The 16,939-nt window shown below is 40.2% G+C and overlaps 1 protein-coding gene across 2 annotated transcripts in view; it reads right to left on the minus strand.

Moving 5' to 3' along the window:
* The window catches only part of dnajc1 (DnaJ (Hsp40) homolog, subfamily C, member 1), a 253,728-nt gene that overhangs the window by 112,818 nt on the left and 123,971 nt on the right, over positions 1-16,939 (minus strand). The gene's annotated exons all lie outside the window — the stretch shown is intronic.

The following is a 16,939-nucleotide window of genomic DNA, read 5'->3' on the forward strand; positions in this document are numbered from 1 at the left end:
TCACTAACACCCTGTACAACCTCAACATAACATCCTAATTCCTATACTCAAAGGTCTGAGCACTGAAGGCAAGCATGCGAAATGCTTTCTTAACCACCCTATTAATAAGTGATGCAAACTTCAAAGAATTATGTACTGAATCCCTCAGTCTTTCTGTTCTACAACTCTACTCAAGGTCCTGCTTTTAATTGTATAAGTCCTGCCCTTGTTTGTTTTACCACAATGCAATACCTCACACTTATCAAACTTAAATTCCACCTGCCAAACTTTGGCCCATTCGCCAAGATCTCTGTAATCGTTTTCACTGCCCACTATACCACCAATCTTGGTGTCATCTGTAAATTTCCTAACGTCTCTGTATTTCTAACCAAATCGTTTGCATAAACAACAAACAAAAGTGGATCCAGCACCAATTTGTGTGGAACAAGACTGGTCACAGGCGTCCAGCCTGAAAAACAATCCTCCACTATCCCTCTGTATCCAATTGGCAAGTTTGCCCCGAATCCCATGTGATCTAACTTTACTTAAAAAGTTTACTGTGCAGAACCTTGACAAAGACTTTACTAAGTCTCTACAAATCAACAATGTCTATCACTCTGCCCTCAATCTTCTTGGTTACATACTCAAAAAATGCAATTAAGTTTATGAGACACTATTTTCCTCACACAAAACCATGCTGACTATCCCTAAATCATTCCTTACCTCTCCAAATGCACATAAATCCTATCTTTCAGAATCATTTACAACAATTTACCCACCACCAAAATCAGATGCACAGATCTAGGCTTCTCCTTACATCCAGTTTTAAACAAAGGCACAACATTTACCAGTCATTTGGCATCTCACCTATATTTAGAGATATTTCTGCAAGAGGCTATGTAACTTCCTCCCTAACTTCCCAGAGTCCTAGGCTACAGTAGATCAGGTCCCAGAGACTTAGCCATCTTTATGTTTTCGAAGGCCTCCAGCACTTCCTCTTTTATAATGTGAATTGTTTTCAAACCATCAATACTTATTTCGCAGACGCAAAATATTCATTTCATATGTCTCCCTTCTCCTGAGATTCAATACAAAGAGAACATCTTTGATCTTTAAGGATCCCTCCTCTCTCTAGTTGTTCTCTTGCTCTCAGTATATTTGTAGAATCCCTTCAGAATATCCTTAACCTTATTTGCCAAGACTATCACACATCCTTTCTTTGTCTTTCTGAACTCCCTCTTAAGATTACCCCTACACTCTTAATACTGTTAAAGATTCATTTAAACTCAGTTGTCTACATCTAATAATATTTTGATTTTTTTTGACTAGAACCATTATTCATCCACTGTTCTCTAATCCTACCAGCCCTATCTTTCACTCTAACAGGAACATAATGACTCTGAATTCTCGTTATCACACTTTTGAAAGCCTCCCACTAGTCAGTCATTCCCTTTACCTGCAAACAGTGTACTTCAATCAACTTTTTAAAAGTTTTGTCTCATACCATTAAAATTTGCCTCACTCCAATTAAAAACTTTAATTTTTATGGAAGGCTTATCCTTTTCCATAAATATTTTAAAACAAACAGAATTATGATGACTACACTCAAAGAGTTCCCCTATCACGTCAGTCACTTGCCCTCTCTTATTATTCAAGAAAAGACCCTTCTCTAGCAGGAACATTTACATATTCAGGATGCATGTTTGCTGGCTGAGCTGGCAGGTTTGTTTTCAAATGTTTCATCACCATGTTAGGTAACATCATCAGGGAGCCTCCAGTGAAGCGCTGGTGTTCTGTCCTGCTTTCTATTTGTGTGTCTTGGTCTGTTAAGGTGGGAAATATCATTTCTGGTTCTTTTTCTCTAAGGTTGGTAGAGAACCTTAGTCCAAATCGGTGCATTTATTTATGGAGGCCTCTAGGTGTTCCTATGCGTGTCTTGGTTTAACCTGTCCTAGGATAGATGTCTCAGTCAAAGTGGTGTTCTTTGTCTGTAAGTAAGGATATTAGTGATAGTGGGTCATGTCTGTTGGTGGCTAGCTGGTGTTAGCAGCTTTATATGTCAGGCAAAATTAACAAGACCGATCTCCAAAACATGAAACCTAATGGATCCAACTCAACCCATTTGTATGGATTACCAAAGGTACACAAACCAGAGTCCCCCCCTCAGACCCAGTCTCACTCCCTGGCACACCAACATACAGACTAGCAAAGAAATTCCACCGAAAACTGAAATACCTAGTAGAAGACTCTTGCCACTCCATTCACTCCACCAGAGTTCTTGAATTTCAACAAAGATACCAAAATAGAGGATGAAATAATAGTCTCCGTTGATGTAACAGCCCTATTCACATCAATTAACACTAACCTGGGCAAAGAGAAACTGACTGCACTATGAGACAAACAGAGGACACAAACACCAGACAGCACCACCTTCATCAGCAAGGACAACATCCTCAAGGTAGTAGACCTGTGCCTCACTACCCACTTGAAATTCAAGGAAAAGACCTACAAATAAATCAACAGAACACCCACGGGATCACCAATATCAGGTGTCACAAAGCTGGTTTCTTCTTTCTAAAAGCTGTTCCTTTTCTCGAGGATACCATGTCCTTGGTTTTCTTCAGAGGGGTAATAAACTATTCTTGGTTCCGATTAGTCTGGTTTGATAGAGACATTAAAGGGTATTGAGAGGCCTTTATGTTTATATGTAAACAGATGAGACTTCAGGGCTAAGTGGTCATGTGTTAGAAGTGACCTGTATAATGAAAGGGCAGTGGTCAGCTCTCTAGCTGAGCGGTTTAGTTCAGTCCAGAACTGGTTGGGAGTTCAACAGTGAGCTGTGTGGAAACAAACTCTCTTTCTTTCAGCACTTCAACTTCAACCTGTAAGCATGTGTTCCATTTATACTGGGTTTTAAAGGGAGTTTGCTTATTGGGACTGTTGTGTACATTCGGAACAGCATAATTAAGTCTAGTTTGGATAGACTGTGTTCTGTAGGGGTTCTTTATTCTGTTCTCTGTGTTTCATTGTGTAATTTTGTGAATAAATGTTTGACTGTTTTAAAACCTAGTAGTCAACCTAGCTAACTTATTCCGGGTAATTTTACCTGTACACTTACTGAAACAAATTGCAAATTTATAGTCTGGGGCTGCCTGCTTAAGAATGTTTTGAGTGATCTGGCCTAGTACATAGTAGAGGGTTCCTAGCAGAAGCAGTAATGCAGAGGCTTGAACAAACAGCTCTCGCCACGATCCAACCCAAACTTTGGGTCTGCTACATGGATGACACCTTTGTCATCACAAAATAGAACAAATTAGAATAAACTTACAACTTCATCAAAAACATCCTTACTGGCATAAATTTCACAAAACAGGAGGAGAACAACAAGATTCCCCTTCACACAAAACAGGAGGAGAACAACAGATTCCGCTTCACACAAAACAGGAGGAAAACAATAGATTCCCCTTCCTATATGTCACAGTGGAATGAACAGTTAATGGAGAACTGCAGACTAGCGTCTACATGAAAGCAACGAACACAGATCAGATACTTAATTACAGAAGCAATCATTCCAACACCCACAAATGGAGCGGCATCAGGGCATTATTTAAACGGGCCACAAAACACTGCAGCACGCAGGACTTACGAGCGGCAGAAGAAAAGTACTTATGCAATATATTCGGGATACTGTTGTTCCTGATAAACACAGTCTGCCAATTCTTAAACAACAAACCCAAACAAGTAGGCACAACATGCCCAAAGACTCTAGCCACACTACCATTCATCAAAGACATCTCGGAGATGACTACCAGACTACTCCAACCCCTTGGCATCATGGTAGCCCACATACCTATCAACACAGTGAAACAGCCACTGATGAACCTAAAGGACTTCATAGCAATAACCAGCAAAACGAATGTCATTTACAAAATACCCTGCAAGGACTGTAACAAACACTACACTGGACAGATAGGCAGAATATTAGCCACCAGGATATATGAACACCAACTAGCCACCAAAAGACATGACCCACTATCACTAATATCCTTACCTACAGACAAAGAAGAACACCACTTTGACTGGGACAACACATCCATCCCAGGGCAGGAACACCTAGAGGCCTGGCATTCAAACCTGAACTCCATCAATAAACACACCGATTTGGACTCCATTTACCAACCTTTGAGAAAACGAACCGGAAATGATATCACCCACCTTAATAGACCAAGACACAAATAGAAAGCAGGACAGAACACCAGCGCCTCCCCAGAGGCTCACCATACCTAGCATGGTGATGAAACGTTTGAAAACAAACCTTCCAGCTCAGCGAGCAAACTTACAACTTGGACCTCAACTTGTGCTATAAATCTTGAAAATTGCAAACATTTACATATTGATCAAGAAAATTTTCTTGAACACATTTGACAAATTGTTTACCACCTAAACCTTTAACACTATGGTGGTCCAGGCAATTTTTGAAAAATTAAAATCACCCTATTACAACCTTATTATTCTTACATATATCTAAAATCTCTCTACATATTTGTTCCTCAATTTCTCTGACTATATGAGGTTCATCATTCCACCATAGTTAAGGAAACGTGTTCAACCCACTACACGAAGATCATTGTCATCGTCAGACTGAAGGAGATAACCACACGCACTTTTTGCTGGCAGGGCTGGACTCCAAAATTGAGGAAATTCCACCTCCATTAGCATTACTAATTAGCAATTTTGAAAGATGCATGTTTTTCATTGTGGTTGACCCATGTACTAAATGACATCTTCAGTGAAAACCATTGAAAGATTGAGAACATCCTTTGTCAAGTTTGATTATTCTGAACAATTTGTTTGTGATAAATGGTCCACAGTTTATATTTGAGAATTTACAGATTATCTAAAGCAGAAACGAATTGAACATATGTTATCAGCTCCTTATCATCACCCAGCCACAAATGGTTTGGTAGGATGGTATGTTCAGATGATGAAACATTCTTTAAAGGGAACTCAAGAACAAGGATCACTTTCCAAGAACTGAGATGACATTCAGTCATCTTAGGAAAAGACAACATCAATTAATGTCCGAGAACACTTAAACCACCAGAGGTTAAAACCAATGAGAAAAATAAACAGATGCCTGAGGGGCGCTGATATCACACAGATTGAAATGTCTTATCAACTGACGATTATAAACAATGAAAATGGTTTTAATGCAGGAACCTCTGATAAAAGGGGGGAAAGAACACGGACGGTCACTACAAGAGTCCAATCACAAGACGTCAAGGTCATGCCATCGACCATTTTAAGTAGAAAATAGCTTAGTCTAACCCTGTAGAGTAAACATCTCCATAACAAAGCTCCTTTTGTTTAATGTTTTTGCTTCCCATTCCTTCTTGGAACATAACACTGTGGGTCTGGAGTCAAATATGGACCAAATTATGCAAGGTGACAGATTTCTTTCCTTCGTGAACAATTAGTGACCTAGATGGGTTATTATGACAATGGCTTTATGTAGGTTTCTTAGTCAACCACGTAAATTTCTGATAGCCTAAGATGGAAATCTTAGAGAGGTTAAAAAGGATTCAAAGTAATACCCAGAAATTGACTCTTCCCCCCCCCCCCCCCCAGAACACAAAAGAAAGAATTTTATGAGGTGATGACAATCATTATCAGAAAAACATGAAGTACAGAAGACCTACCTAATTTTAGGCCTGGATAGCCAGGAGAAAAAAAACAGGGTTGTGCTGTTTCAATACTTCTCTAGCAAGTAGTATAATTACAGATGAGAAAGGCATAAAACTCATCTTAGTTCATCCATTTAAAAGATTCTATGGTCCTCCTTATTGGAGCATCCAATTAAAATAATTTCTAGGGCTGTCCTGGAAGTATTGATCACATGTATTAATAATTGCGCTTGAGGAATAATATCCTGAATGTACCTTTCATTAGTTTGCTTTAGCTAGCAAGAAAAACACAGAATCAATGTTTGTGTATAACCATCCTGTATACCTTTACAAGATCACCTATCAAAAGTGTCCTTATAAAACTGAAAATCCTATCCCTTTTTATCCTCAAAGTTTAAACCTCTGACAGGAAGCTTCAGCTGTCAATTATTTGGTTGTTCCAAGGTTCAATCAGATGACAGCACTGCAAGTTTGATCACCAGTTATTCTGACTTTTATCATTTTAGTCAAATAGTTGAGTGTTTTGATGACAATGATGTTAGCAGACGTCTATTAGCTGTTTTCTGTTCATGCATCCACTTGGTCAAAGTGTAGATACTGTAGCAGGGCAGATATTAAAGAGACATACTTTCCAAAATTTCAAAGAGGTTGCTCCAAGCTACTTTTCATTGGTCATTTTGTTGTAGATTTCAACATTCAAGTTTGAAGCACTTGGTAGCAACTTGCTCAATTAATCAAAATCACCCATCAGCAAGTAATTCCTTTTAAAAATCAACTTCTTAATGATAGGTTCAATGCATCCACTAGGCATACACACCTAGCAGCAACCTAATATAGGAGCTGCATGTTGGAACAGTGCCAAAAGCTTCATTTGAAAGCCAACAAAAATCTAGCATCATACCACAAAACAAGACACGTGAAATGCCAGAGTTTAGATCAGAGGGGTGCTGGAAAAGAGCTCTATTCCTGATGAAGGGCTTTTGCCCGAAACGTCGATTTTCCCGCTCCTCAGATGCTGCCTGATCTGCTGTGCTTTTCCAGCACCACTCTGATCTAAACGCTGGTTTCCAGCATCTGCAGTCCTCACCTTTGCCTACGTGATAATGCCAGACATTACAAGCTCGTAAAATTCATATTCAAGAATGTCATGCATTAATGATAAAACTCAAGCTATGCAAAAATATTTAACCATGAAATATCGAGAAGTTCAAGTTGAAAATACAAGCCCTTAAAGAAGTGCACAAAGAATCAGAGAGCAGGCTAGAGAGAATGAGTGATAAATAAAGACAGAGGGCAAGAGGGGGGAACGCAGGGAAACGAGAAAGGGAGGAGGGCAGGGAGGCAAGAGATTGGGGGAGCAAGACAGCTGTGGGGTCAAGAGTGCAAGGGAGGAGTAGGAAACAGAGCAGGGGGCAGCAGGAAAGCGAAGGGGGTGGGGGGGGGGGGTGCACAAAAGCATGTGGGCTTGAGAAAGTTGGTGAGGGACATAAGTCATGGAGATTTCAAACCTGCAGCCAAACTCATTTCCTCCTGAAAAACTGCTCAACACAACTTCAAGCCTGTTAGACTGACCATCTCTGCTAAAGGCCTCAATTACCATACAACATTAAGCCACCTGCCTGAAAAGGGTTCTTTCCAGACTTAGCATCATAGAGCAATACAGCAAAGAAACATGCACTTCTGCCCAAACTGGTTCATGCTGATCATGGTGTCTAATTACCTAGTTCCAAATACCCACATTTGATCCACATCCCTCTAAACCCTTTCCATCCATGTACCGATCCAAATGTTTTTTAAATTTGCTATGTTGTACCTGCCTCAACCACTTTCTCTAGCAACCCATTCCACATATGCACCACTCTGTGCAAGAAATAGTTGCTCCTCGGGTCCTTCTTAAAGCTTTCCCCTCTCACTTTAAATTTTTGCCCTCTAGTTTTCAATTTCGAATCCCAGGCGAAACAAAATTAAGCATTCATCCGAACCAGGCCCCTAATGATTTTATATACCTCAATAAGGTCAACCCTTATTTCTTGGAATGTAGAAGAATGAATTCCAACCTCTCCCTATAGCTTAGGGCTACATCTTTGCACTCTTTCCAGTTTAACAAGGGTGACCAAAACTGTACACTATATTCCACATGCGTCTCACCAATGATTTACACAACTGTAAAATAACGTCCCAACTCTTATACTCAATGCCTCAACCGATGAGGGCCAGCATCATCATCACCCTATCTACCTGTGATTCCACTTTAAAGAACTATGTACTTGTATTCCTCGGTCCCTCTATTCCACAACACTTACCATTTACTGTATAAGTCCTACTATGGTTTGACTTTCCAAAGTGCACATTAACATTTATCTGTATTGAATTGCATTTCCCAAGCCTCAGCCCACTTTCCTATCTGATCAAGATTCTTCTGTAATTTTTGATAACTTTCCTTGCTATTGGTGATACCTCTTAATTTTGTATCATCCACAAACGTAGCAATCATGCCTTGTACATTCAATCCAGATCATTTATGTAAATAACAAAAGACACAGTACTTACTCCTGTGGCACACCACTAGTCACAGCCTCCAGTCAGAGAAACAAACTTCAACCATCATCCTCTGCTTCCTATCATTGAGCCAATTTTGAATCGAATTAGCTAGCTCTCCCTGAATCCCATGAGACCTAGCCTTCAAGACTACCTACCGTGAGATCTTGTCAAAGATCTTACAGACAACATCCACTGCCCTACCCTCATCTATTCTCTTGGTTACCTCTTCAAAAAGCTCTAAAAAGATTTGTCAGACATGGCTTCCCATTCACAAATCCATGCGGATTACCTCTATTCAGACCTTGACCATCCAAACATTGGTTGATCCTGTCCCTCAGTATCCTCTCCAACAATTTGCCTCCCAGTGAATCCAGGCTCACTGACCTGTAGTTCCCTGGCTTGTGTTTGCTACCTTTCTTAAACAATGGAACAACATTAGCCACCCTCCAATCTTCCAGAACTTCACCAGCGGCCAAACACAAAGCAAAAATCTCTGCAAGGGCTTCTGTAATTTCTTCCCTTGCCTCGCACAACATCGGAGGATGAACTTGATCAGGCCCAGGAGATTTATCCAGCTTAATACATTTTAAGGCTGAAAACAGTAATATTTATGCGGTCCAAAACATTCTTACTTGTGTCCCTTATTTCCTTTACATCCATGATTCTCTCCTTAGGTGAGCTGAGGGTGACTACCCTTAACAATGAGGCATATTTGATGACAGTCGAAAAATGTGACACTGGAAAAGCACAGCAAGTCAGGCAGCATCCGAGGAGTAGAAGAGTCAACATTTCAGACATAAGCTCTTCATCAGGAATGTGGGCTTTGATTGAGTATTTAATGACAGTGCAGTATCAAAGGACAAAATAAAATTGAAGTCAAAAGGAATTGGAGTAAAACTTCTCCACTGATGAGAGTCATACGAAGCACAAAGGAAGATGATAGTAGCTGCTGCAAGCAATCATCTTTGACCCAGAACATACTTCAGGGGTTCCTCAGAGCATTGCTTGAGGCTCAATAGTATTCAGCTGCTTCATCAGAGTGTTTCCCTCCACCATAAAGTCAGAAGTGGGGATTTTCGCAGATGACTACACAATGTTCAACTGTAATACTTACTCAGATGCCCATGAATGTATGAAGGTTACAGATTTTTTTTTAGGCTTTAAAAAGAATAGCATAGCATCTGGACAAGTTTTCTTTACTTGAGATGGTCACTAAGGGTCATGTGACTTTTATGAGATTTGCACAAAGCATTGACTCAAGTCTGAGAATGTTTGTTGAAACTTCTTCAAATGTAAATGATCAGTGGTGGGTTGTCCTCGAGTGGACATTCCAAGAAAATGATAGCCTGGACCCCAATGTTTTCTTATTTTTGAAAGACAAGTGTAAGGCCTTTCAATTGGTCAGACTTCCAAGTTTTAAGCAAAACACATGATTCTTATTCTATAGTTAAAATACAAAAGAAAGAAAGCAGAATGGAATAACAACTCTATTGCAAAATTTAACAGAATAATAGATCATTTAACTACTAAACAACAACTGTTCCAATATAGTAGTATTCCATATACACACCCATGGCAAAGGGAAATTCAATAAAATAGATTGTCTCACATGCAATTCTCATAGCAGGAAGAGACCCCAAGCTTTTAGCTGTAACAGAGAGAGGAATAACAGTTTCCACATCCAACTTCAAGACCCCAGTAACTGTTGAAAGTTAAACTAGTAGGGGTTTGACTCCACATATTCATAGTGCTTCTGTTCCAACTTTAAAAAACGCAAAAACTTTACTTTATTGGCTTGGAACAGTCCACTTGGTAGCTATCTTAACCTCTCTTTATTAAAAGAAAAGGACAAAACTTACCTCTTAAAACTATTACATCATCACAGGAACAAAAAGAACAGCTAACTATGTACTTTGTATTATTCTTTGGGAATAGTAGGGAATGAAATTTCTCATTTTTTAAAATCAACCTGGTCATACGTCTGGCACAGGTGGGTCTTGAACCCAGGTCTCCTTGCTCAGAAATAGAAATGCTATCACTGCATCACAAGAGTTCTTCCCTTTTCTTTTCCATTTAAAAGTTTTTGCTAATTGACATCTTCATTTTTAAGTGAACTACATTTTAAATTTAATTGTGATAGCTGAATGCTAAAAAAAATGAAAGTATTTGTTTATATCAACCAAGAGTGGGTCAAAAAAGAGGAGAACCAATCCCTGCCCATCACCTGGTCAGGTCTAAAACATATTACCCAGCCTTCCCTCATGTACTAGTGGAAACCAAAACGACAAGAGAGACAATTCTTTCAGTAAAAAGAACAGTGAAAGTTGCTTAACAAACAGTTATGTTGGGCTATGTGAGCAGGATTAATTTGTTTACACCTGTAACAATTCGTCTCTACAAAAACTTAACCATGGCCTTAACTGAAATTCTTGCAACTTGCAATCTTCTCAAAGAGGAATGAGAAGAATTAATCCACACCTGCACCTTGTTGCACATTAGAGGTCTCAATCAGAATTTTTAATATATTAATATATAATCCAGCTTTGTTCACTAGAAACCATCTTTACAAGTGTGTTAGTATTGTCTTGCTCAGCTCAAAATATATGTAATCTTTTTTTGAAAAGGCCTTTCTTGAAATTTCTTGAAGGCTACTTTTCAATTTCACCAACACCATTGGGTGATGCATTCTCTTATGAGCCATAACTTCGGATTCATGTTGACAGTAGGGGTGGGGGAGGGAGGAGATTTACATTCTCAGAGAAACAGAAGTAGAAGAATTCATCAGTATTCTCAATATTTAACATCATGCCATTAAACCTGACATCTCAAAACATAAGGAAAACATATTCCTAGACAATATGTAATTAAGCAGAATACAACAGACTTAAATTAGCAACAAATATATTTTTGTAAAACAAAACAACAACACTCTTCTAAACACAAAAGCCAACGATCAAAACACACTGTCCATGGACTGATGAAATTCATGGTATGTTTGTTTCTAACACAGTTACCACACCTCAACTAACTTATAGTAGGCAGGATGCTATTCATCCACTAGCACATGTATATCTTTATGAAATATAACTGATCAACATTATACAATTGTCAGTGTTCCTTACAATTACATCCATTCAATTCCCTCACAGCGGTTACCAAACTGACAGATTGAATACAGAAACTCCAAATTAGCAAGGACTCCTTTATCTCAGTTTTCTTGCTCCCAGTTTGGGTAATCCAAGATGGAGGACTGGAAAAATTTCTGGCTGTAACAGATGCTCCGTTTTTGACGTATTTTAGATGCTGGAGGCGATTTCCTCGAATTACAGGAGCAGCATTTACTGTTCTATATGCTGTTGCATTGTTTTGGAACTTTGAGGAAAAAAGTCAAAACACAATAGTTTTAAAAGGGAGAAGAACAGACAAAGGAAGCACTTGGTGAGGTCAGTGCGAGAAAGCGAGCGAGAGCGAGAGAGAAACTGACACCAGTGAACCTGCACAGTTACTGCCTTTGCTGTCTAAATTCATGTATTGCTGGACATCGGAGTGCATCTTGGAAAATTAACACAGTGAAATTCACAACTGATCTTGGAGGAACAGTTGGGCGAAGTTTACAGCACAGAATCAGATAAGTGAATTGTTGTTTTAAGTGGTGTACAGAAAGTCTGCAGTAGTGAGTAGAGTGGGTTCTTTCTTTATTATATGTTGTTGGAGATATGTCGCTTGATTAAACTTAATATATATAACCCATAACTATTAATTTAACCTGGGGCAGTGTTTTGTTAAGGAATAAGACAGTGTTATTTTTTGGGTCTGCAGATTGTGAAGGAGCAAAACTGGCCTTTACGAGAGTGATATGTGCTTCTTGTCAGATGTGGGAGTTTAAAGAGAGTTTAAGAGTTCCTGCGTATTATATCTGCCATCAATGCTGTTGGTTGCGAATCATATGAGATCAAATGGATCGGTTGGAGAGACAGTCAGAAGCAATGAGGAATTTGCAACAGCAACAGTATGTGATGGACGGCAGTTATAGGAAGGGGGGGATACAGTCACATAGATGGGTTAACTCCAGCAAGGGTAAGAGAGGTAGGCAGGTAGTGCAGGAGTCTTCTGTGGCTATACCCATTTCGAACAAGTATGCTGTTTTGGAAAACGTAGGGGGAGATGGATTCTCGGCTGGTCGTGCTACGTACCCATAAGTTTCTGGTATTGAGACTGGTTCTAATGCAACGAGGGGATCATCGGGTTCCAAGAGATCAATTGTGTTAGGGGATTCTCTAGTCCGAGGTACAGACGGACGTTTCTGTGGCCAGCAGCAAAAAATCAGAATGGTTTTTTGCTTCCCTTGTGTCAGGATCAAGGATGTCTCAGAGAGGGTGCAGAATGTTCTCACACGGGAGATGGGCCAGCAAGAGGTCATTGTCCACATTGGAACCAACGACATAGGAAGGGAAAAGGTTGAGATTCTGAAGAGAGATTACAGAGAGTTAGGCAGGAATTTAAAAAGGAGATCCTCGAGAGTAGTAATACCTGGATTACTCCTGGTGCTACGAGCTAGTGAGGGTAGGAATAGGAGGATAGAGCAGATGAATGCATGGCTGAGGAGCTGGTGTATGGGAGAAAGATTCACATTTTTGGATCATTGGAATCTCTTTTGGGGTAGAAGTGACCTGTACGAGAAAGACGGATTACACCTAAAGTGGAAAGGGACTAATATACTGGTTGGGAAATTTGCGAGAGCTGCTCGAGAGGATTTAAGCTAGTAAGGTTTTGGCAGGGGCGGGGGGAACCCAGGGAGATAGTGAGGAAAGAGATCAATGTGAGACTGGTACAGTTGAGAATAGATGCGTGTCAAACAGTCAGGGCAGGCAAGGACAAGGTAGGACTAATAAATTAAACTGCATTTATTTCAATGCAAGGGGCCTAACAGGGAGGGGAGGCAGATTTTGGTGCATTTATAACTCTGGAATGTCTTTGTTTTTCTTTTACACAATGGTTAAATAATGTTTATCTTTTATTGCCATTGAAAAAATGCTCAAAAATACCCAAAAGCCTGCTTCATGTTTATTACTGAAAGTCACAACACACCAAAGGAACTGACATCAGGTTATGTACACCCAAGATGTTAGTCATATGTACCACTAACAAACTGCTTCATAATCTGAGGAATTCTATCCAAGTGCAACAAGAACTGGACATTCATATTGAAGTGGCAAATAACATTCACAAAGCACAATTGTCAAGCAATGACCATTTCCATCCACAGAGAATCTAAACATTTCTCCTTGAACAATCACTGACTCCCCCATCATCACCAGAAACTGAACTGGATTAGCCATATAAATAGCATGCTTAAATGCAGGTGAGAGGCTGGGAATTCTATGATAACAAATCTCCCAATTCTCCATACCCTGTGCCTCATATACAAAGTACAAGTGCGAGAATGACTACAGCTCCAGTAACACATTAGAAATTGACCAGGACAAAGCAGCTCACTTAACTGGAACCCCATCCATCATTTTAAACATTCATTTTCTCCACCACCAACGCACACTGGGATCAGTGTATACCATCTACAAGATGTATTGCAGCTATTCACCAAGGCTCCTTAGAACAATACCTTCCAAATCAGGAACATCTATCTTTGAGCTAGAAAGGCATAGGGCAGCAGATGCATCACTACCTGCAAGATTCTAATCCCCCACACCTCCTCTGGACCTCAAATCTCTCACCTCCCTCAACTGAAACTATATTAGTGCTTAACTATCTCTGGGTCACAATTCTAGGACTCCATTCCTAACATCATTGTGGGTGTCTATCTAACCAACAGTAAGAATAGAGAAGATAGTAAATGAGGGGGAGGTGTGACATTGTTAATCGAGGACAGTATTAGGTGGCAGAAAGGACATTTGAGGACTCGTCTACTGAGGCAGTATGGATTGAGGTTAGAATCCGGAAAGGTCACCCTGTTGGGAGTTTTCATTAGGCATCCGAATAGTTCCAGAGATGTAGATGAAAGAATAGCATAAATGAATCTTAATAGGAGCGAGAGTGACAGGGTAGTTGTTATGGGTGACTTTAACTTTCCAAATATTGACTGGAAATACGATAGTTTAAGTACTTTAGATGGGTCAGTTTTTGTCCAAGGTGTGCAGCAGGGTTTCCTTACACAGTATGTAGACAGGCCAATAAGGGGCTGGGTAATGAACCCAGTATTAGATTTGGAGGAAGGTGAACACTTTGGTAATAGTGACCACAATCCGGTTATGTTTACTTAAACAATGGAAAGGAATAGGTATATACCGCAGGGCAAGAGTTATAGCGGAGGTAAAGGCAATGATGATGTGATTAGGCAAGATTTAGGATGCATAGGATGGGGAAGGAAACTGCAAGGGATGGGCACAATTGAAATGTGGAACTTATTCAAGGAACAGCTACTGAGTGTCCTTAATAAGTATGTACCTGTCAGGTAGGGAGGAAGTTGTCAAGCGAGGGAGCCGTGGTTTACTTAAGAAGTTAAACTTTTGTCAAGAGGAAAAAGAAGGCTTATGTAAGGATGAGACGGGAGGGCTGAGTTAGGGCGCTTGAGAGTTACAAGTTAGCCAGTAAAGACCTAAAGAGAGAGCTAAGAGGAGCCAGGAGGAGGTATGAGAAGTCATTGGCACATAGGATTAAGGAAAAACCTAAGGCTTTTGATAGATATATCAGGAATAAAAGAGTGATGAGAAAAAGATTAGGACCAATTAAGGATAGCAATGGGAAGTTGTGCATGCAGTTAGAGGAGACAGGGTAAGAGCTATATCGATATTTTTTGTCAGTATTCACACTGGAAAAAGACAACGTTGTCAAGGAGAATACAGAGATACAGGCTACTAGAATAGATGGGATTAAGGTTCACAAGGAGGTGGTGTTAGAAATTCTGGAAAGTATGAAAATAGTTAAGCCCCTGGGTGGGATGGGATTTAGCCTAGGATTCTCTGGAAAGTCAGGGAGGAGATTGCAGAGACGTTGGCTTTGATCTTTATGTCGTCATTGTCTTCAGGAATAGTACCCAAAGTCTGGAGGATAGACAACGTTGTCCCCTTGTTCAAGAAGGAGAGAAGAGACAACCCTGGTAATTATAGGCCAGTGAGCCTTACTTCGGTTGCGGGTAACGTGTTGGAAAAGGTTATAAAAGATAGGCTTTACAATCATCTAGAAATGAATAAGTTGATTAAGGATAGTCAACGCGCTTTTGAGATATGTAGGTCGTGCTTCACAAACCTTAATGAGTTCTTTGAGAGGGTGACCAAATAGATAGATGAGAGCAAAGCAGTTGATGTGGTGTATATGGATTTCAGTAAGGCGCTCGATAAGGTTCCACACGGTAGACTATTGCACAACATACAAAGGCATGGGATGGAGGGTGATTTAGCAGTTTGGATCAGAAATTAGCTAGCTGAAAGAAGACGGGGGGTAGTGGTTGATAGGAAATGTTCACCCTGGAGTTCAGTTACTAGTCATGTACCGCAAGGATCTGTTTTGGGGCCACTGCTGTTTGCCATTTTCATAAATGACCTGGATGAGGGCACAGAAGGATGGATTAGTAAATTTGCAGATGACACTGAGGTCAGTAGAGTTGTGGATAGTGCCGAAGGATGTTGTGGGTTACAGAGGGACATAGATAAGCTGCAGAGCTGGGCTAAGAGGTGAAAAATGGAGTGTAATGTGGAAAGGTGTGAGGTGATTCACTTCGGAAGGAGCAACAAGAATAAAAACTACTGGGCTAATGGTAAGATTCTTGGTAGTGAAGATGAACAGAGAGATCTCGGTGTCCATGTACATAGATTCCTGAAAGTTGCCACCCAAGTTGATAGGGTTGTTAAGGAGGCATACAATGTGTTAGCTTTTATTAGTAGACGGATTGAGTTTCAGAGCCATAAGGTCATGCTGCAGCTGTACTTGCGCGAGTACTGTGCACATTTCTGGTCACCGCATTATAGGAAGGATGTGGCAGCTTTGGATAGGGTTCAGGTGAGATTTACTAGGACGTTGCCTGGTATGGAAGGAAGGTCTTATGAGAAAAGGCCGAGGGACTTGAGGCTGGTTTTGTCAGAGAGAAGAAGATTGAGAAGTGACTTAATTGGGACATAAGATAATCAGAGGATTAGATAGGGTGGGCAGTGAGAACCTTTTTCCTTGGATGGTGATGGCTAGCATAAAGGAACATAGCTTTAAATTGAGAGGTGATAGATATAGGACAGATGTCAGAGGTGGTTTCTTTACTCAGTATTTGGGGCGTGGAATGGCCTGTCCGCAACAATAATGGACTCGCCAACTTTAAGGGCATTTAAATGGTCATTGGATAGACATATGGATGAAAATGGAATAGTGTATGTTAGATGGGCTTCAGATTGGTTTCACAGGTCGACGCAACATTGACAGCTGAAGGGCATGTACCGCATTGTAATGTTCTATGTTCTATGTAACTCAGATTGGAGCCATTCAAGAAGGCAATTTACTACCTCTCTTAAAAGAGGATCAGGAAGGGACAATAAATACTTGTCATCAAAGCTCACAGCCCAGCAATGAATGTTTTAAAAAACCTAGTGCATATCGTTCAACTTATTTTTCTATTCGGAGAAACTGAGGACTGCAGATGCTGGAGATCAGAATCAAAGGGTGTGACGCTGGAAAAGCACAGCAGGTCAGGCAGCATCTGAGGAGCAGGACAGACATTCCTGATGAAGGGCTTA

The sequence above is a fragment of the Chiloscyllium plagiosum genome, unplaced genomic scaffold, assembly GCF_037043375.1.
Source record: "Chiloscyllium plagiosum isolate Xiang-an unplaced genomic scaffold, Cpla_swu_hap1 HiC_scaffold_5, whole genome shotgun sequence".
In the NCBI taxonomy this organism is placed as follows: Eukaryota; Metazoa; Chordata; class Chondrichthyes; order Orectolobiformes; family Hemiscylliidae; genus Chiloscyllium; species Chiloscyllium plagiosum.